Source organism: Dermacentor silvarum, chromosome 2 (assembly GCF_013339745.2).
Source record: "Dermacentor silvarum isolate Dsil-2018 chromosome 2, BIME_Dsil_1.4, whole genome shotgun sequence".
NCBI classification, from domain to species: Eukaryota; Metazoa; Arthropoda; class Arachnida; order Ixodida; family Ixodidae; genus Dermacentor; species Dermacentor silvarum.
In genome coordinates this window covers 254,207,598-254,224,991 of record NC_051155.1, presented here as the reverse complement: position 1 = coordinate 254,224,991, position 17,394 = coordinate 254,207,598, and positions in this window count along the sequence as shown.

Genomic DNA, 17,394 nt, shown 5'->3' with positions numbered 1-17,394 from the left:
TTTGTCATCTCTCTTGATGTTCCTAGCCCATTCCTTCAAGTGCACAGGGTCGGATGGAGCGCGGAACAATGAAACATTTTCTGTAGATGACTTGTAACTGCCCCTACAAAGGGGAACAAAACACCTCCTCTCTTTTTTTGAAGGCATAGTTGCAGAAGTTCAGCACGTTGCAGCATGTCAGGTCATGGCACTATGGTGTCAACGTAAAGGTAAACTCAGGAACCAGAAAAACGGGAACAAGGTAAGCTCCGTCGGCACAAGTGCTACGCAAAACTGTCGATGACTTGTGTCTGCACATATTCTTTGGCTGCCAGTGACCCGATGATGATGATGATTGTTGTGGCCTTTCCCTTTGTATTGGGTGGGCACTTCATGGTGCCCTGACCAAAAATATTTTAAAAAGTAAAGAAAGAAAAATCCGCATCAGTTCTATGAACAACAATGCGCATGCGCCTTGTTCACTGTCCCCCTGACCACCACTTCAGAAGCCTGGCCTTCGTGATGGAAGTCGCCGACAGAGGGTGCACGTTTGTGTTCTGGCCGTTTCGCGCTTCCACAAAACCAAGTGCCTCGGGAAGTGTGATGCCTTCTGGTTGACGAGGGCACAAACGATCACATCGGAGCACAATGTGTTCAATGTTCTCCTCGTCATCCCCGCATGCCCTGCACTGCACAGTACTGTCGTCCACGGACTGGTCGAAGCAGCGTCTATACACCTTCGTGCGTAGTGCTCCCGCACGAGTCTCAAATAAAAGGGCACTGCCAACACTGTTGTCGTACAGTCGTTCCACAGAGATGGCCGTCTTATGTACTGTATACAGGGCCAGGCTGGATTTTTGGTCAATAGTGGATTGCCACATCGACGTCTCTGCTTCCTGTACTCTTGTTCGCACCTCCATCAACCATTTCCTTTCGCTGTCCTCCTGGACGGGGTCAGTAAAGAGGGAGAACTTTCTGCACAGGTTGTAGAGACACCTGCTCCACTGCGTGCTCACGCCCTTTAGAGGTGTGCCGGAACACACGCCGGGCCCACCGCTCATTATTCAGGAGGCGAAGACGTCCCTCATAGGCTGCCTTGCTCCTTGCCTCGCGTGCCTCGAAGCTGGACCATCCGAGGTCGCCCTGGATGGCCTCGACTGCCACACGCCCATGACATCCAAAGCCCAGTCGTCCAACCCCGTGCTGACCACGTTCCAACCACTGGCGTGTTTCAGCGGACAGACAGATGACGGCGTTGGCAAATGTGAGCACCGACACGTGTATCGCCTTCCACAGCTCACGCACCAGGATGAACTTGTTGCACCCCCACAAGCTCCGTCGTTGCAACACATTAGCGGCTCTCACAGACGCCTGTCGAACATGTTCATCCTGTTTGTCAAACAGTACCGCTGAGGCGTGGAAGTTCACCCCGAGGTACCTGTATTGATCCGACACTGGAATGCTTGCTCCACTGGGAAGCCGCACATCAATGTCCTCCTCTTTGCCCGAAAACTGCAAGATTGCAGATTTTCTGGCATTGAAGTGTAGACCAAGACGCCACAGGTGGTGGGCAGCTACAGTTACCAAGTTTTGTAGGTCACTGCTATGCTCTGCCAGTAACACAAGGTCATCCGCAAACACCAAGCTAGGCAGCGTCCATGTGCATGCCGCGCCGTCACACATGAGATGGAACGCGAATCCAACTCCGGATTCCAGAAGAGCCTGCTCGAGCCCCGCCACATACAGCATGTATAGCAGCGGGGACAGAGGGCAGCCCTGCCTCAGTCCTCTTGTCACTCTCAAATGCTGTGTTTTGGAGTCTCTGCATGAAGCACGCCACCACCGAGCTTTCTGTGTACATCCGACGGAGAAGTGTAGTCCACACAGATGAGCGGCGGCTTCTTCGGGTGTCCGGATCTTCTTTGGTCATCCCATGTCAAGGCAACATGTACTCGCCACAGAGTCAACGAGAGTTCTGCCGCAGTCGCGGCGGCTCCGACCTTCATCTCCCCGGTGACGTCCCGGCCAAGCTGCGCCTCCACACTTGTCGCCACCGGAACAGGGAGGCACGCGAAGCTTGTCGTACCCTCAAAATTGGGTGTCGCGTTCCCTGGCCTCGGGGGTTCGCTGGGCTTCGGTGAGACGGGCTTTTAATGTGGAATCTGCTGCCTGCCGTTGTAACCGAGCCTGGCCTTGGGCTGAATTGAACGCAGGATCCACACGGCGAGCGCGAGCCTGCTCCCGGCGACGTTGACGGGGTTTCTCGTCCAAAGCGGTCTGTTCCGCCGCCGACCGAACAACGCGTGGCCTTCCCAACCGTTAGCCGAGCGTGCACTTAAATCTACTAGTGGTTCGTTATGAGAAAAGGGAAGGTTGGCGCGGAGCACGGCTGACCCGACACAACGTGCGCGAGGCCCTTTCCTTCCCTTGCCCTTCCCCCGGCGCGCGCCCGCTCCTGATTGGGTGCTTCGCTTGGAAAAAAAAAAAGAAAAAAAAGAAAGAAAAAGAACGCCAGTCTAGAGTGCAAGCGGAGGTGGCGAATGTAGGCAGAGCCTACGCGACGGCGCTAATATAGGGCCTAACATATATCGACGGCGCCTACCGCTGTTTGCAAACATGATGTCGGTGCGCGGGTTAACATTTACCAGTTTCCCTGTATCCTCCCTAGGGGAGCTCAGGAACACAACCACTTTTCAAGTATGTTAGATTGTGAAAACATTTTTTGTTTGTTCACGTGCGACTGTTAGCGCCTATATAAGCAGCATCTGCTTGAACATGGACAAAGTAACTATACGTCCTTATGTTTTGATATGGTAAGAATTGCAAGGGCGAAAAGAGAAAAAGAAGGGGAGAGAAAGAGAGTTGAACGCACACGTGAACGTGCACACCGAGTTGATTGCAGGAGTTGCAGAGACCTGTCGTTTTGAGTTCAGACACTGTATGTACTGTAGTGACGCCCTGGTTTCTCTTCGCGCCAGCGACGCGCACGGCCCGAGGATCGCCGCTTCCGAAAACGGAAGCTTGAAATAACAGCTCGATGAAGCACACGAGCGGTATACGATTAACGCCATTCTTCTGCAAAAGGGCTCGAGATTAATTTTGATCACCTAGTGGTCCTTAACCTGCACTAGAGCAGTGTATTAGAGAGGGCACTATACACACAAAACAATTAAACGTCCTTAAGCGTGTTAAAAGGGTGTTCTCAATATAAACCCTGGGGTACACCCATTTAGCCATTATTTTACTCAAAACACTCCATGGTAAAGGTTGTGGGAATTATGAAGGTTCATATTTTCCCGCGTCCTTACGCGCGCCACGGAAGTGAGGAGAGCAGACGCCTTTTTCCCTCTTCCCGTTCAGGGAGCCAAACGGCTTTTCGTGCGGTGGCGCGATCCTCTTGGAAACCGGTTGCAAACGCAGCGGTGACGTGTACGCGGAGCCCCGCGCTCATTGGACCGAGCCCAGAACGAGGCGGGGCGGTCGCGATCGGCGCGACCGGCGCACGCCGGAGAAATGGGAGACGACTACGAGCCGCGACGAAGGACGGAGCTCAGGTAACCATCTCGTTCCCCTCCTTTGTCGCGCCCTACCTCGTTCGACCACTATCGGCCCCGACAAACGTCGAGGTCGACTCTATAGCCTGCTTCCACGCGAATTCCCATGGAGCAATAAACCCTTTATTGCGATAGCAATTATATGGACACTTCAACCGGATTTCTACCGTCGCCGTCGCCGTGAGGTTCCGTATAGATAAAATCTTCGCCGCGCGCCGTATGCCCGAGCGGAAGAGTGCGGGGACGCGCGCTATCACGGAGAACGCACTCAATCTCCGACGTGCAAGCAAGGAAGCGGGAAGCCAGCGCCGGAGGGAGCGGGGGGGGGGGCACTTCTACTCTGCCAACAACCGCGCTCGTCGCTCGCCCGCACCGTCTCTTATCTCCACGCGGCTCTGACCTTTGTATGCGCTGTGCATTCGCCGCTCAGTTTCCGTTGAAGCAATAGACCGCACGTACCTCGCCCGCTGCGGCGTATGCGCTTGCTGCCAGCGTTTTGACAGTCGTCTGCAGTCATTCAGTGTGATCTATTCATGTTTGTTTGTGCGCGCTCACACCACGCTTGTTCATTCAGTTGTAATAGTCGGGCCACATTTTCCAACGCACGCTGCACATGCAATGCTGCCCAGATCGGCACTGCAGCGCTACAGGTGTGTCCCTTAATTCGCACGCGCTGCCCACGGGAAGCGCTTCTCATCAACACCACCGTTTCACACGCGCCTTCTCGTGGTCATCGAGTCTCTCTTCATGTCGGTCTACTTACGCCGCAGCACACCTGCTTACTTAATCAGCTCATGTTTACTACAATTCATATTGCTACCAAAGCCGCTCACCTTACTTCGTATGACATTGCGCTGTTGCTATCGCATTCATTGCTTCGCCCTTAGGGCGAAACTGTGACATTTTTTTACACTTGTTACGCTATCGTGTGTTGTGTTTCTGCCTGTCCTTGTACCGCCGAACCCCGGTAGTACAAGGCAAGCACAAAGGAGTTGGCCGTCAAGCCTAAGCCTTACGAAAAAGGCGGCTTGAGAGAACCCGGAGACAACTGGCGCCCAACGCGATTTCTCGTTTGCAGACGCAATCGAGCAGCCGGATCCCGCGACACGATGACGAGCCCGCAGTACGAACTTAGCGATCTCATGGAGTTGGCCAATATTTGCAGTCGAGCCAGGGAAAACTCGGGCCTCGTTGCATCGGCCGCGTCACCCACAAATGTGGGCCGTGCAAACACGTACTGCACTACCGCACCCGCTACAAATGTAGGAGTGCCCGACCCCGCGCACCTCACCAACACGCCGGCATTCTTCGGCGGGTTACCGAACCTATTCTCTTCAGTCGGGGAAATATTGGTTCCCTCCGTGCGCGCCGTCAACACAGCGGATGACGGCGGCGGTTCCCGGAGCCCCTTTTCGAACGGCGAAGAACCGCCGTCCGCCACACGCGTCCCCAGAACGTCGGAAAATTTCATTGTACACTACCCAGGGCCCGACTCAGACGAGGTCGTGCCCGTAGCAAATGAGCCCGCCGCCGGCGCAGCCGCCCCGGGTACAGTGGCTAGAATGGGGAAGTGTGCCGAGCGGCAGGCAGCGCCTTTGAAGCTGCCGGCAGGGAGCCGCGAGGGGGCGCGCGCTGACGTTTATACGTCAGCGCGCGCCTTGCTATTTGAGTGCCTAATAGTGCCTTGCTATTTGAGGCTCGAGCCGGTTGCCTAAGGACGAAAACATATCGGAACAAATATTCGGAACTAGATGAGACATGTGTATGCTGCAGTAAAGATCCAGAGACCACTCAGCACATCCTAATGGAATGCGACGGGATCCACCCAGCGAGAACCGTAGGTAACGTGCAACTCCCAGAAGCGCTTGGGTTTAAAGTGGAAGGAAACATAAACAGATCAGCCGTAGAGATCAGCAAGAGACGATTAGAGTACTGGTGGAAAAAAAGCAGGGAAAAGATGGATACTACCTGATCTCTTAAAATCATAGGCAGCGGTACAAGCTAAATTTTTGAAAAAGGTATACAAAAATGCGAGATAAAGAACATGTGTAGTATACCTGATTAAATCAAGCAGGCTAGGTGACTATTTGTCGCCACCCCGTTTCAAAGGGGATGCCAATAAATCATCATCATCATCATCACGTAGGGTGCCTTAGGGTGCCTCGATGCCCAGCGCCGCCGTCCAGGGTGGAGACAACCCCGCTGGCGCCGCCATATTGAGTCACACGAGCTGAGACTCAGCTACGCTTGCGTTCATAAATAGTGTTACTCGCGGCGCACTTCCAAGTGCTTTGCCTTGATGAGGATTTTTTTATCGGTATCGCATCTGCACATCTTTATAACCAATAGCCGTTAACTCGTCGAAGGTCCAAGACGTAAATGTATGGCGCCGGGAACATGCCCCAAGTTGCCTAATTCAATTTACATTTAACATGCCGTCTGTATGTTTGAAATACGCACTATATATATATTTTTTTGCGCTTCGATGCTTGGTATATAAGGTTTGCAGTGATTCCACTCCTGCGCCAACTGCGCCAAAGTGCTCCAAATGGGATTTACTGCGCCATCCTGATACAATCGACGAAAATTGCGCCTAACTGCGCCAAACAGTCTCGGATTTGGCGGCGTCTAGCGCCGACAATTGGACCAACGGGGAATTAAAACGTGCAACGCGATGATAGGGCTAGCCTTAGTTGCGAACAGGAGACGAAACAGCACTAGCGCGTGCGTCCCGATTAAGGGGGGACGCGGCTTTCGCATCGCGAAAAATGGCTAAAAATCGATTTTTTGAAAATCACATTTTCAATTTCTGTAACTCTTATTTATCTGATTCCGAAATATCATCGCTGAAAACCAAGTAGAAGTGCTCTAAAGAAATTGTTGTATCAGCCAAGGTGCCGAAAAATTTCGCGGAAATCGCGAAGAAACGGCGTTTTTAAAGCCACGATGTCTCCGGAACGGCGCAGCCGAGCGCCGCCATCTTGGACTCGTTGGAAAGCGCATTTCTCAGTCTTCAAATTTGCCGCTTCAGCTATCTCCTCCATACAGAAACAAGCACAGAAAAAGCAAATGATTGAAGGTCGTGCCGGAGCCACCGATTGCCCGCGCCCGCCACGTGACTCCAGCGCGGTTCGCCAATTGGTCCGGTGCTCGCTTCGCGATGGCGTCGTCTGCACCGCTTGTTGCGGTCTCTTCGCGATCTCTGGACAGTTTCCGTAATCTCGACTAGTATTAGAGCGGGCGCTACGTGGACATCTCAGTAGCGTGGCCGATCCCGCTTTTTGTAGACGTCTCAGACCCGCGGCCAAGCATTCGGAGCATCGGCGACGCGGATTCGCGACCTAGCTTCGGGCGCGGAATCCTCGGTCACGCGGCTAAGCCTTTCGCGCGTAGGCGTCTCCGACTCGGCGATCAAGCACATTGCGCGCGGGCTTCTCGGATCCTTGCCTAAGCTTAGGAGGCGTTGCCTAAGCATTTCGTGCATCCGCGCCTCCGACTGCGCGACTAAGCACATCGAGCGTCGACTCCTCGAGCCCGCGGCTACGCATTTCGCGCCTCGGCACATCGCTCAGCGAGTCTCGACTCCTCGGGCCCGCGGCTAGGCACTTCGCGCGTCGGCCCTGCGAGCCTCAACTTCTCGAGCCCGCGGCTAGGCATTTCGCGCGTCGGCACCTCGGAAGGCGCGACTAAGCTAAACGAGCGTCGCCTCCTCAAGCCCGCGGCTAGGCATTTCGCACGTCGGCACATCGCTCACCGAGTGTCGACTCGTCGGACCTGCGGCTAGGCACTTCGCGCGTCGGCACCTCGAGCGTCGACTCCTCGAGCCCGCGGCTAGGCATTTCGCGCGTCGGCACATCGCTCATCGAGTGTCGACACCTTGAGCGTTTATTCCTCGGACCCGCGGCTAGGCATTTCGCGCGTCGGCCCCTCCGACTGCGCGATTGAGCTTACCGAGCGTCTATTATTTGGACCCGCGACCAGGCATTTCGCGTGTCGGCACCTCGTACCCGCGACTTAGCACATCGTGTGCCGACTCTATTATCGTAATGCCACGATATCTCGTAACAATACCTATATACCACCCCTTCATAAAGAGAACCTCATCATGAGCTCTGCTCACTAGACCACTTGGGCTGGCACAGACACCTGGCTGCAGAAGTGAGGCATCATACAAAAGTACAGGCTGGAAAGCACCTAGCAGCTGCATTGCTGCCTATCTATCAGTGACTCTCCTAACCTCCATGTCAATGGAAGATGATTCAGAAGGCTGCATGAGAGCCTTCATTCAGTAACATGGTCGATTCTACCAAAAAAAAAAAAAAAAAAAACAATGCCTCACTGACTGCACTAGAGACTGCTATCAATGAGGCAGTCTGCAGGTACAACGCTAGAACTACTGTATATTTATGCCCACATAGTTCTGCACCTCACTTGGTTTGAAACCCAGGCACCATGCTCTTTGTAGAGCAGCAGTAAAGAATGCCATACAAACATGAAAAACGCAGAACAAAGGCACAGCAGCCCAGAGGCCACATGATGCGGGAACGGTCCCACATTTGCGACGCAACAGCGGTGCTACCAATGCATTGGGTACTATGGGAGCTTAACAGCCGGGAAGACGCAGCGCCCGGGAACGTAACAGTGGGGTTCTACTGTCGCTTGTTTGAAGTGCAGCATGACATGTGATTATAATAACTGCTTGCCGCCAATGTGTCCATCATTTCTGTTTATGGATATACGGAATGACATCTGGGAAAACTAGCAATATATGACACGATATCAATTTGTGTGTGTGTGTGTGTGTGTGTCGCCTGTACACTCGTTTTTTTTGAAATACTTCAGGATGTGAAAAATCAGCTGCTCCAAGCTGCTCCCAAATGCCAAATTGCCTGCTCCAAAGTGCTCCAAAATGAAATTTCTGATGCTCCAAAAAGTGCTCCAAATCAGAAGTCCGCAGTAGCATCACTGGGTTTGCGACCTCCTGTGTGTGGAAGTTTTTCTTTTTCGCTGTTGTATTTTGGTTTACACGTCACGCCTCCTTTACCGTAGCCAGCCACTCGCGCACGGCGGTTAGTTTCCCTTGCGTTGCGCGTGCTCTTCGCGTTCGTTGCAATTATTTGACGATATCTACGCGCAATTTTGCTTTTTTTCCCCACAAAACTGTGTGCTGACAGGATTAAGCTGGTGTAAAAATAACTGCGATGTGAAAATAAGGTTTAGTTAGTGCTGTAGAGAAACATGTAACGTAACTTGTCTGTGTCAATCTTGCGTAGTACACACAAGAAACCAAACGATGCACAAAATACATTTACTTATAATGTCTAGTACAATCAATCATGAAAGAGATATGTACATGAAAAATTATATGTACTGTGTGGCGCCTGAAGGTTATGTTGAAAGACGAGATAAAAAAAATTCGCAAGGTAGGCTCGACACACAATTCGGGATAGTGAGAGTTTTTTTTTTATTTATTCATTACATGGGGGGGGGGGGGGGTTCAAGTGAGTACATCAACCTTATTACACACAATATAAATAGAAAACAAGAATGCAAACAAGAAAACGTAACCGCGGGTAATATTAATCAAGATATCCAGCCAGAATACATCAGCTACCATCGAATACGTCGCATCAGCCAAACACATCGATGGCGAGTACAGAACATTTTATAAATAACCATTAGAGCACTGATAACTACATTGAAAAAATAAACAACACTGCATACATATCGCGTACAAAAACCGTAAATGAAACTAAGACAGTCAAATACAGATTAGCAATGTTTTTCACTTCGAAAATATAGTCCATGATGATGTAGGGCTGTTTACTTTAACAGACGGCGCCCATCCTGTCGATTTCCCTCGTACTGGTCCTCTTCAAAGTGTTTCTAAGTACAGGTAAAACAACAAAAGTGATTATTGATATGAAAAGTTGCCTTGTAAATACAGAGAACCCATTACAGTGCTTAAAAATAAATTTTAGCAGAAGCAATGCTGTATTACCTCGCTTCACACGTTTCGAAGAAATGCACAGGCTACAACAGACACCATGCCAGAAAGCGCCGAAACATTTTGGTCCGATGATGCACCTTAACTCTACTACACCTGGGCATACCGTGCACAGGCACTTAAAGACCGTCGCAGTACCCACTCCGATCGGGAATGGGCACGAATGACCATCGGCTTACGAGCACCACGCTACAAATATATTCGTCAAAAAAATCAGCCATATAACGTAACAACCTGAGATCCGCAAGATATCTGCTGAGAAATCAGAGAAAATCACAATGCTTCGCTTGCCACGTACACAACAGCCGCTCTCCCCAGAAGATGCTAGCACTGCGTTCTTTAGTCCCAAATAACCAGTAGCGCAAAAAGAAACTGAGGACAAAAAAAAAGAAACAAGAGACACACGATGTGTGCTTCCCGTGAAAAAGTAAAATAGGTGGTTTACATGACGATTTGTAGCTAATGTAAGGCTATTTCGCGGCGAAGCATTTTCGTCAGTTCTTAAAATAAGGGTACTACTCGCATAGACTGCGCCGATCAAAACGGCTAAAGCCTATGCGACGCGCTCGCAAACCATAGGCTACTCAGCATCGGTGCAGTGCTTAGTTCGTGAGCGAACGTAGGTACGTGAGCGAGGATCAGAGAATACTTTCTTATTTAAATGAAAAACACGATGCGATAGTCTAAACTTTCTTGACACTTACCTCGCAAATGTAGGAGCTATCCGTTGATTTCCAGTGATACCGCTTTACTTGGGCTTCCCATCTCTTCCTTCGCTCTGGGTCCCGGGGGAAGCGTAAACAACGAAGCCCTTTACGCGTCGATCCGGTGCACTTGGGAACACAACAGCCCGTCATGTCGACTCGATGCACTTGACAAGCTTGTCATTCATGCGGCTGAACACTGTCCAGTCAGTCAAAGGAAACAATAGGGAAAAAAAGTATGTACAGCAGGAAGATAAAAAGAAATATACATATATAGATACACATTTTCTTTATGTACCAATAACCCGTAGTCCGCGAAAGCATCGATGCTTTTATGCAGACTGGTGTATAGTTTCTCTCAGCAAAGCATAGTACATGTTTTCTTTTGCTTTTCCCCATTCCTCCTTTTCCGTTATCCTCCAACGCTCGACTAATTTCCAATTGTTGTTCCTGCACAAGCAATAACGTAAGCAATTGCATATTTCAGCAAAGAAAATATTGTGGTAGTGGTAGAAGGGAAGCATCTCATTTGATCAATGAGAAGATCAGAAGAAAGTGGAGCTAATGGTTGTCAGAAGTAAACAAAAAGGATAGAAAAGCAGCGAAGAAATTTTGGGAACATCTCAACTCCTTGAGTAATAAGACTAGCCTAGAGCAGAGGTTTATAGTTACAGCTCAAGGTGTTCGGCTAGAGGGAGATGAGGCAATGGAACATATAAGAACAATGATGACAGAAAAATTTAAAGAACGAAACATAGCATGTGCTCAATCAGGTGAGGATGGACTAGTCAGTGCAGTGGCTCCACTGGCACAAAGCGAGTGGGAAAGGGCAGAGAAGAGGGTTCCTAGTAGCACGTCGACAGGTCCTGATGGCATCCCAATTATGTTGATAAAGACATTGGGCCCAAAATCTAAGAAAGCATTAAGAGAGGCAGTGAGCAAAATGATAATGGACGGTAAAGCCCCTGACGGGTGGAGACTGAGCAGGATGAGCATGATATATAAGGGAAAGGGGGACAAAGCCGACATAAACAACTACCGTCCCATAACAGTGACGTCAGTGGTTTACAGGGTGGTGATGCAGATTATAAAGGACAGACTGCAGGCATGGGTGGAGAGCGAGGAGGTGCTGGGGGAACTACAAAATGGGTTCCGAGAACAAAGAAGGTTAGAAGATAATCTGTTCTCATTGACACAGTGTATTGAAATAGCAGAAAAGGAACACAGGCCCCTATGGCTTGCCTTTCTGGATATCAAGGGAGCCTATGACAGTGTAATCCAAAAGGATTTGTGGGACATACTGGGCACTCTAGAGGTGGAAGATGGAGTAAGAAATCTTTTAAAAGATATCTATAAAAGTAACAGGGTGCTTATAAAATGGGAAAACAAGGTATCTGGGCCTATAGAGATACAGCAGGGGCTTAGGCAGGGGTGCCCTCTGTCACCTCTGTTGTTCATGCTGTATTTACAAGGATTAGAGAAAAAATTAGAGAGGAGCGGACTTGGCTTCAACCTTTCCTATTTCAAGCAGGGAGAATGGATTAAACAGTCATTACCAGGACTGATGTATGCAGATGACATTGTACTTATGGCTGACAGCAAGGAAGACTTGCAGAGATTAATGGACATCTGTGGTAAAGAGGGAGATAGCTTAGGTTTGAAGTTTAGTAAAGAAAACTCGGCAGTCATGACTTTTAATGATAATCAGGGCAGCGAGCATAGGATACAGGAGGTTACGCTGGAGGTGGTGGATAAGTACAAATATCTTGGAGTGTGGATAAACAATGGGGCTGAGTACCTAACGGAACATGAAAAATATGTGACGGCTAAAGGTAGCAGAAATGCAGCTGTGATGAAAAATAGGGCACTGTGGAATTACAATAGGTACGAAGTGGTGAGAGGGATTTGGAAAGGGGTGATGGTCCCTAGTTTGACTTTCGGCAATGTGGTCCTGTGCATGAGATCAGAGGTTCGAGCAAGGTTGGAAGTTAAGCAGCGAGGGGTAGGTAGACTGGCTCTGGGAGCACACGGAAATACACCAAATCAGGGGGTACAGGGTGACATGGGATGGACGTCATTCGAGGGCAGGGAAGCCAGCAGCAAGATAGAATTTGAGGACCGATTGAGAGAGATGGCAGAAAAGCGGTGGGCAAGGAGAGTTTTCAGTTATTTGTACATGAGGAATGTTGATACAAAATGGAGGAAGCTGACCAGAAAACTGTCAATCAAATATTTGGACTGCAGAAGGGGTGCAAACCAGGAAACAGCGGTTAAGAAAAAGGTTAAGGAAACAGAGAGGGGTCTGTGGAAAACAGGGATGCAGACGAAATCAGCACTGGGCACATACCGAACTTTCAAGCAAGAAATTGCCAAGGAAAATATCTACGATAATTCTAGCGGAAGCTCTTTGTTGTTTGAAGCCAGGACGGGAGTATTGCGGACTAAGATGTACCGAGTCAAGTACCAAGGTATAGACACGTTGTGCTGTGCGTGTGGAGAAGAAGAGGAAACGGCTGAACACCTCATACTTTTCTGTAAGGGGCTTAACCCTACAGTGCAAGGCAACGGGGCTGATTTTTTCAAAGCATTGGGGTTTAGGGACAGTGAAGGCAAAATAGACTTTAAGCGGGTAGAAATAACCAAACAGAGGTTATCTGATTGGTGGATAAAATTAAGGCAGGGGTGAAATTTCACCCACCACAAAGTACAAATTATGTTAATAGCCATGGCTAGGTGGCGTATGCCACCGCCCGATTTAAAGGGTTCAGCCTCATCCATCCATCCATCCATCCATCCGATGGCACCACCCTGAACGGCGGCGCTGGCATCGAAGCACTCTATTTATACGTCGCCCGATGCGAGTCGCGCCGGCTCTGCTGCTTCAGTGACGCCGCCCGCCCTGACCTGTGGAAAGTTACGTTCGTTTCTTTTTCTGCTGCAGCATGTCTATATGCGTACTAATGGTGCAAAAACATTGTTTCGTGTCTGGATGCTACTATCGTACTGCTGCCCAATATTGCTCACCGTGAACTGTCTTAGTTTCTACGATTTGGTCAAAGCTCCCAGCAGTGGCAACTGTGAAGGGGGCGATCTGACACTTCTCCTCAGCATTGAGGATGCAGACCATGAACTGGACGCACTGCTCGATAGTGGGAAGGTTGAAGAAGCTTCTCACATGATAAAGAAGTCCACAATGGTTTATTTACGCCGGATATAGCGCACAAGCACACGGACGGTGAAAGCAACAGACGGAACACAGCGCTAACAACTGAGTGTTTATTGGACGAGAGCAGATATATATATATATATATATATATATATATATATATATATATATATATATATATCGACACACAAAAGGAATGTACAAGGAAGACACAAACAAATCAACCGAGCAAGTTCAACTGACACATGCGCCTAACGCGACAAACACTCAGTTAATTCTTAGCGCTGTGTTCCGTCTGTTTCTTTCGCCGTCCATGTGCCTCTGCGCTACTGTGAAAATAATGTCATACCAACCAGCCCACCAGTCTGTCGTTTTGAATCCGCAATGCTACCCGACCATGATTACCCTGAAAAGATGAGCGACTCGCGGTTAGTCTTCTGCGTGGCAGGGTAAATACCCAGTAGTCTGTGCGCAAGAAATGTTTTGACGAGCTCCTTGTTGCCACCGGCAAAGCCATCGAACAGGTGGCGATGTTCACCAAGTTCTGCGTCAATGGGGGCCTCATTCACCCTTCGGAGAAGCTCTTCTCATTTGTATAGACGCCCTTGAAACCATGTGGTTCGGTTACAACGAGCTGCACAGTGACAGCTTGGAAGAGCTTGTCTATACTGTCTGCACAAAAACGACGTCATATTGGGCTGTGCACCGCATGGCCCCAGCCTTACCAACCAAGTTACAAAATTATTTTTGGTCATCCGTTTTCCCTTCTATACGAAGGCACTCAACAAAGAGAGTCTTCCCGTGAAAAGAAGCACCTGAAGCTCAGTCGCGTCACTTAGCATAGAATAACATAAGGCTGACAACGTTCTGTTTCAACTGTTTGTCAACAATTTAAAACATTTTTTTTTCTCGTGAGAAAAAAAAAAAAAAAAAGCACCAGCTCAGGTGCGTTGCGTAGCAAAAAATAATCGCTGACGGAGAATGGTGTGTTTTAAACGGATTGTGAGGCACTCTTCAAAAATTAGTTGTTTGCGTAAAGAGTGCGTTAAAAAATAAGATGTTTACTTCCGAGTTACCACTGGGAATTTTCTTACTTTGAGTTCGATAAGGTGTCAGCCGGAGTAAATCGTCTAAAGCAAGCTACATTCTACCATCGACGCGCGATCAATCGGATTGTTACCTTGGCGCCTTTCGATTACGAAAGGGCTAGCATAGCCACTCTATCGCCATTTGCCGCCATGCACGAGCGAGAATATATATTACGAAGCTTTCTTTTTTTGTTATTGCATATTCGGCTGCGCGCGCGGACGATTGCATTCCACGCAGCGCCCTTGCACTGCGGCTGATAGCCGCCGTCGCGGCCGACGTTGGATGGATGGATGGATGGATGAGGCTGAACCCTTTAAACCGGGCGGTGGCATACGCCACCTAGCCATGAGTATTAACCTATTTTGTACTTTGTGGTGGGCATAGGCGTATCTACCGGGGGGGGGGGGGGGTGCAAAGTATGCCATTTACCCCCCCCCCCCCCCCCTACTTTTGAAAGCCGACACTTTCTAACAAAACTTCTACCAATTTCTTCTTTTCGGTGACGGAAGCCGATTGCCAATCTATACCGTATTTTTTCGCGATGCTCCGCCAGTGCGCTTGACACCGTGTACCCTTTGGCTACATCATTGCGGTGCTGTTGTAGGCTTGTTTTTAAGTTCCCAGTTCAGCCTTATGTGCAGCACGCCTGGCAGTCTTGGCACGAATTTTTGTAGAACGATGCCAGGGTAATTTCTTTTTTGAGGTGGTCTTTGACTCTGACGAGTTGCTGCGTTATTTGATTGTAGAGATGTGGCAGATTCGCACTTCGTAACCTTCGAAAATCCTTGAAATGACTCGCTCACCTCTCGTGCCTAAGTGAAGCACGCTTCCTTGTTGTCCTTGCTCTGACAGGAGGGTTAGCAGCACGCCTTTTTTCCGTTGTTATAGGCTGGTCGGGATAGCCATTGTCGAGGAAGTCTTCAGCTCAAGTTTTCGTGGGACAGCAGTGGAGTATAAAAGCGGAATGAGAAATATAAAGGCGAAACTGGGAACTTAAAGGGAAAACTACAACATCGCCACAATGATGTAACCAAGTGGCACACTGTGTCAAACGCACTGCCAGAGCACCACGAAAAAACAGGACACGGTATTGATTGGAAGTCGACTTTCGTCATCGAAAAGGAGCAGAAATTATCCTTCCGCTTCTTCCTTGAATTATTTTGCATATAATCTACGGCACGCGATTGACCGGACACGGGGACTCCCCCTGAGCTACACGCAAACGCATTACGTCATTTGGCATGTATATAATAAAGACCGTCATGGTACCTCGTGCATTGTGAACAAGGCATTGGGTATTGGGTGCAAGGTATTGGGTGCAAAAACGACAAAAACATTATTGTTTTTCTTTTTGTTTTTCGGTTGGCGAGTGCTCGTTTTCTTCAACCATCTCGCAATTTTTATGCGTTATACACAGAATTTAGGTGTTTTTTCCCGGCATCCTCAGCAAACTATGCGAGGAACGTTGCTTATATTTCTTCGAAGTATGAAGCAATGTTCTGAGTGAAGAGCGATCAATGCTTATTCTGTGTAGGTTAATTACAGGGTTTGTAGAAAGTTACTCATTCAAGCATTCCAGGGTGTCATACTGCCACAAATGTAAATGTTTTCCAGACTCATAAAACAACTGCACGTTATCAGAACCTGAAATTTTGTCAGAATGTGTAGAATTTTGAGTGAGATGTGTTGCTGAACATTCACGTTCCTGCTTTAAATGGAATTACTGCAGATAATTACTAAACCTTTATTTTTCCATGTGCTTCTCGTGCATCATATGAGATTCGTAATGTGTTTCACCGGTAGCCTCGGTGAGCTAAACAAGGCATCTTTTTTATATGTGGGGAAATCTAGGGGCATGGTATGGGTAATGTGTAGGGGATGTTTCAAATGAGTAGGTTAAATGCGCATTTTCCAGTAAATTACGTATGCAAGTGGTCCATAGCGTTATTAGTGTGTTTTACGAGCGGTGTTAAACTTATACTGCTGCACTGGCATAATGACAACTGAGGTCTAATTTTGCGAACATAAGGGGAGCAACACGCCAAGTTTATGTACGATGTTAAATGCATGTTGATCAAACACAGTTTTGAAACATCGCAAGCAAGCATTTGAAAATATCACAGTACTGTTATTGGAGCGATAGCTCTACTACTCCAGGTACAACCCCAGAAAACGCCTGGTTCCGCAAATATGACCTTCAAGCTCAGCAAAGGTCAAACTGGGACGTATACCGGCGGCGGCTGCGTACGCCGCGCCCATATCTTGAAAGCGATGTGGACAAAGTGCGCCGAGTGTTGGTAGCTTCGTATGCGCTGTGCTTTCGACGCTTAGTTAAATTCGCTCGCTGCTGCTGCCGCGCCGAGCAGCGTCTGTGTGTTGTATTGTGGTGCAATTGCAGATGCGGTAGTTGCTGACCGCGCTGAGCAGTGTGGTTTAACTTGGTTTAACCGCGTTGTACCACGGAAAATCTTTACCCAGGTTTCCTAATGTCCCAAGAGAAATCTGCGTTTCAGAAATTTTATACTTTGAAGGAATAAGCAGCATTTTAAATGCAATGTGTGGCGAAGTTCTAACGTTCTATAATGGCTTATTTAGAAGCATTACGAATAATTCTTGAGCTCTCTTCTTTTTCTTGCGTGATATATTAGGCTCGCCTGGTGTTTTCACAGAACTAATAAAGGCAGCTTTTTTATGTTTGGTAGCTGTAAGGATCAGGTAATGGGTGATGTGTAGGTAAAGCTTAAAATAGATAGGTAATCAATAAATTTCCTATGCAAGTGCTCTAAAGCGTTTTGAGCGTGTCTAACGAGCGGGGCACAATTGAGACCGCTACCCTGGCACACTATGGTAAATGCTCTGGCGAAGTAACATGTGTGTTGATGAATTACTGGCCTT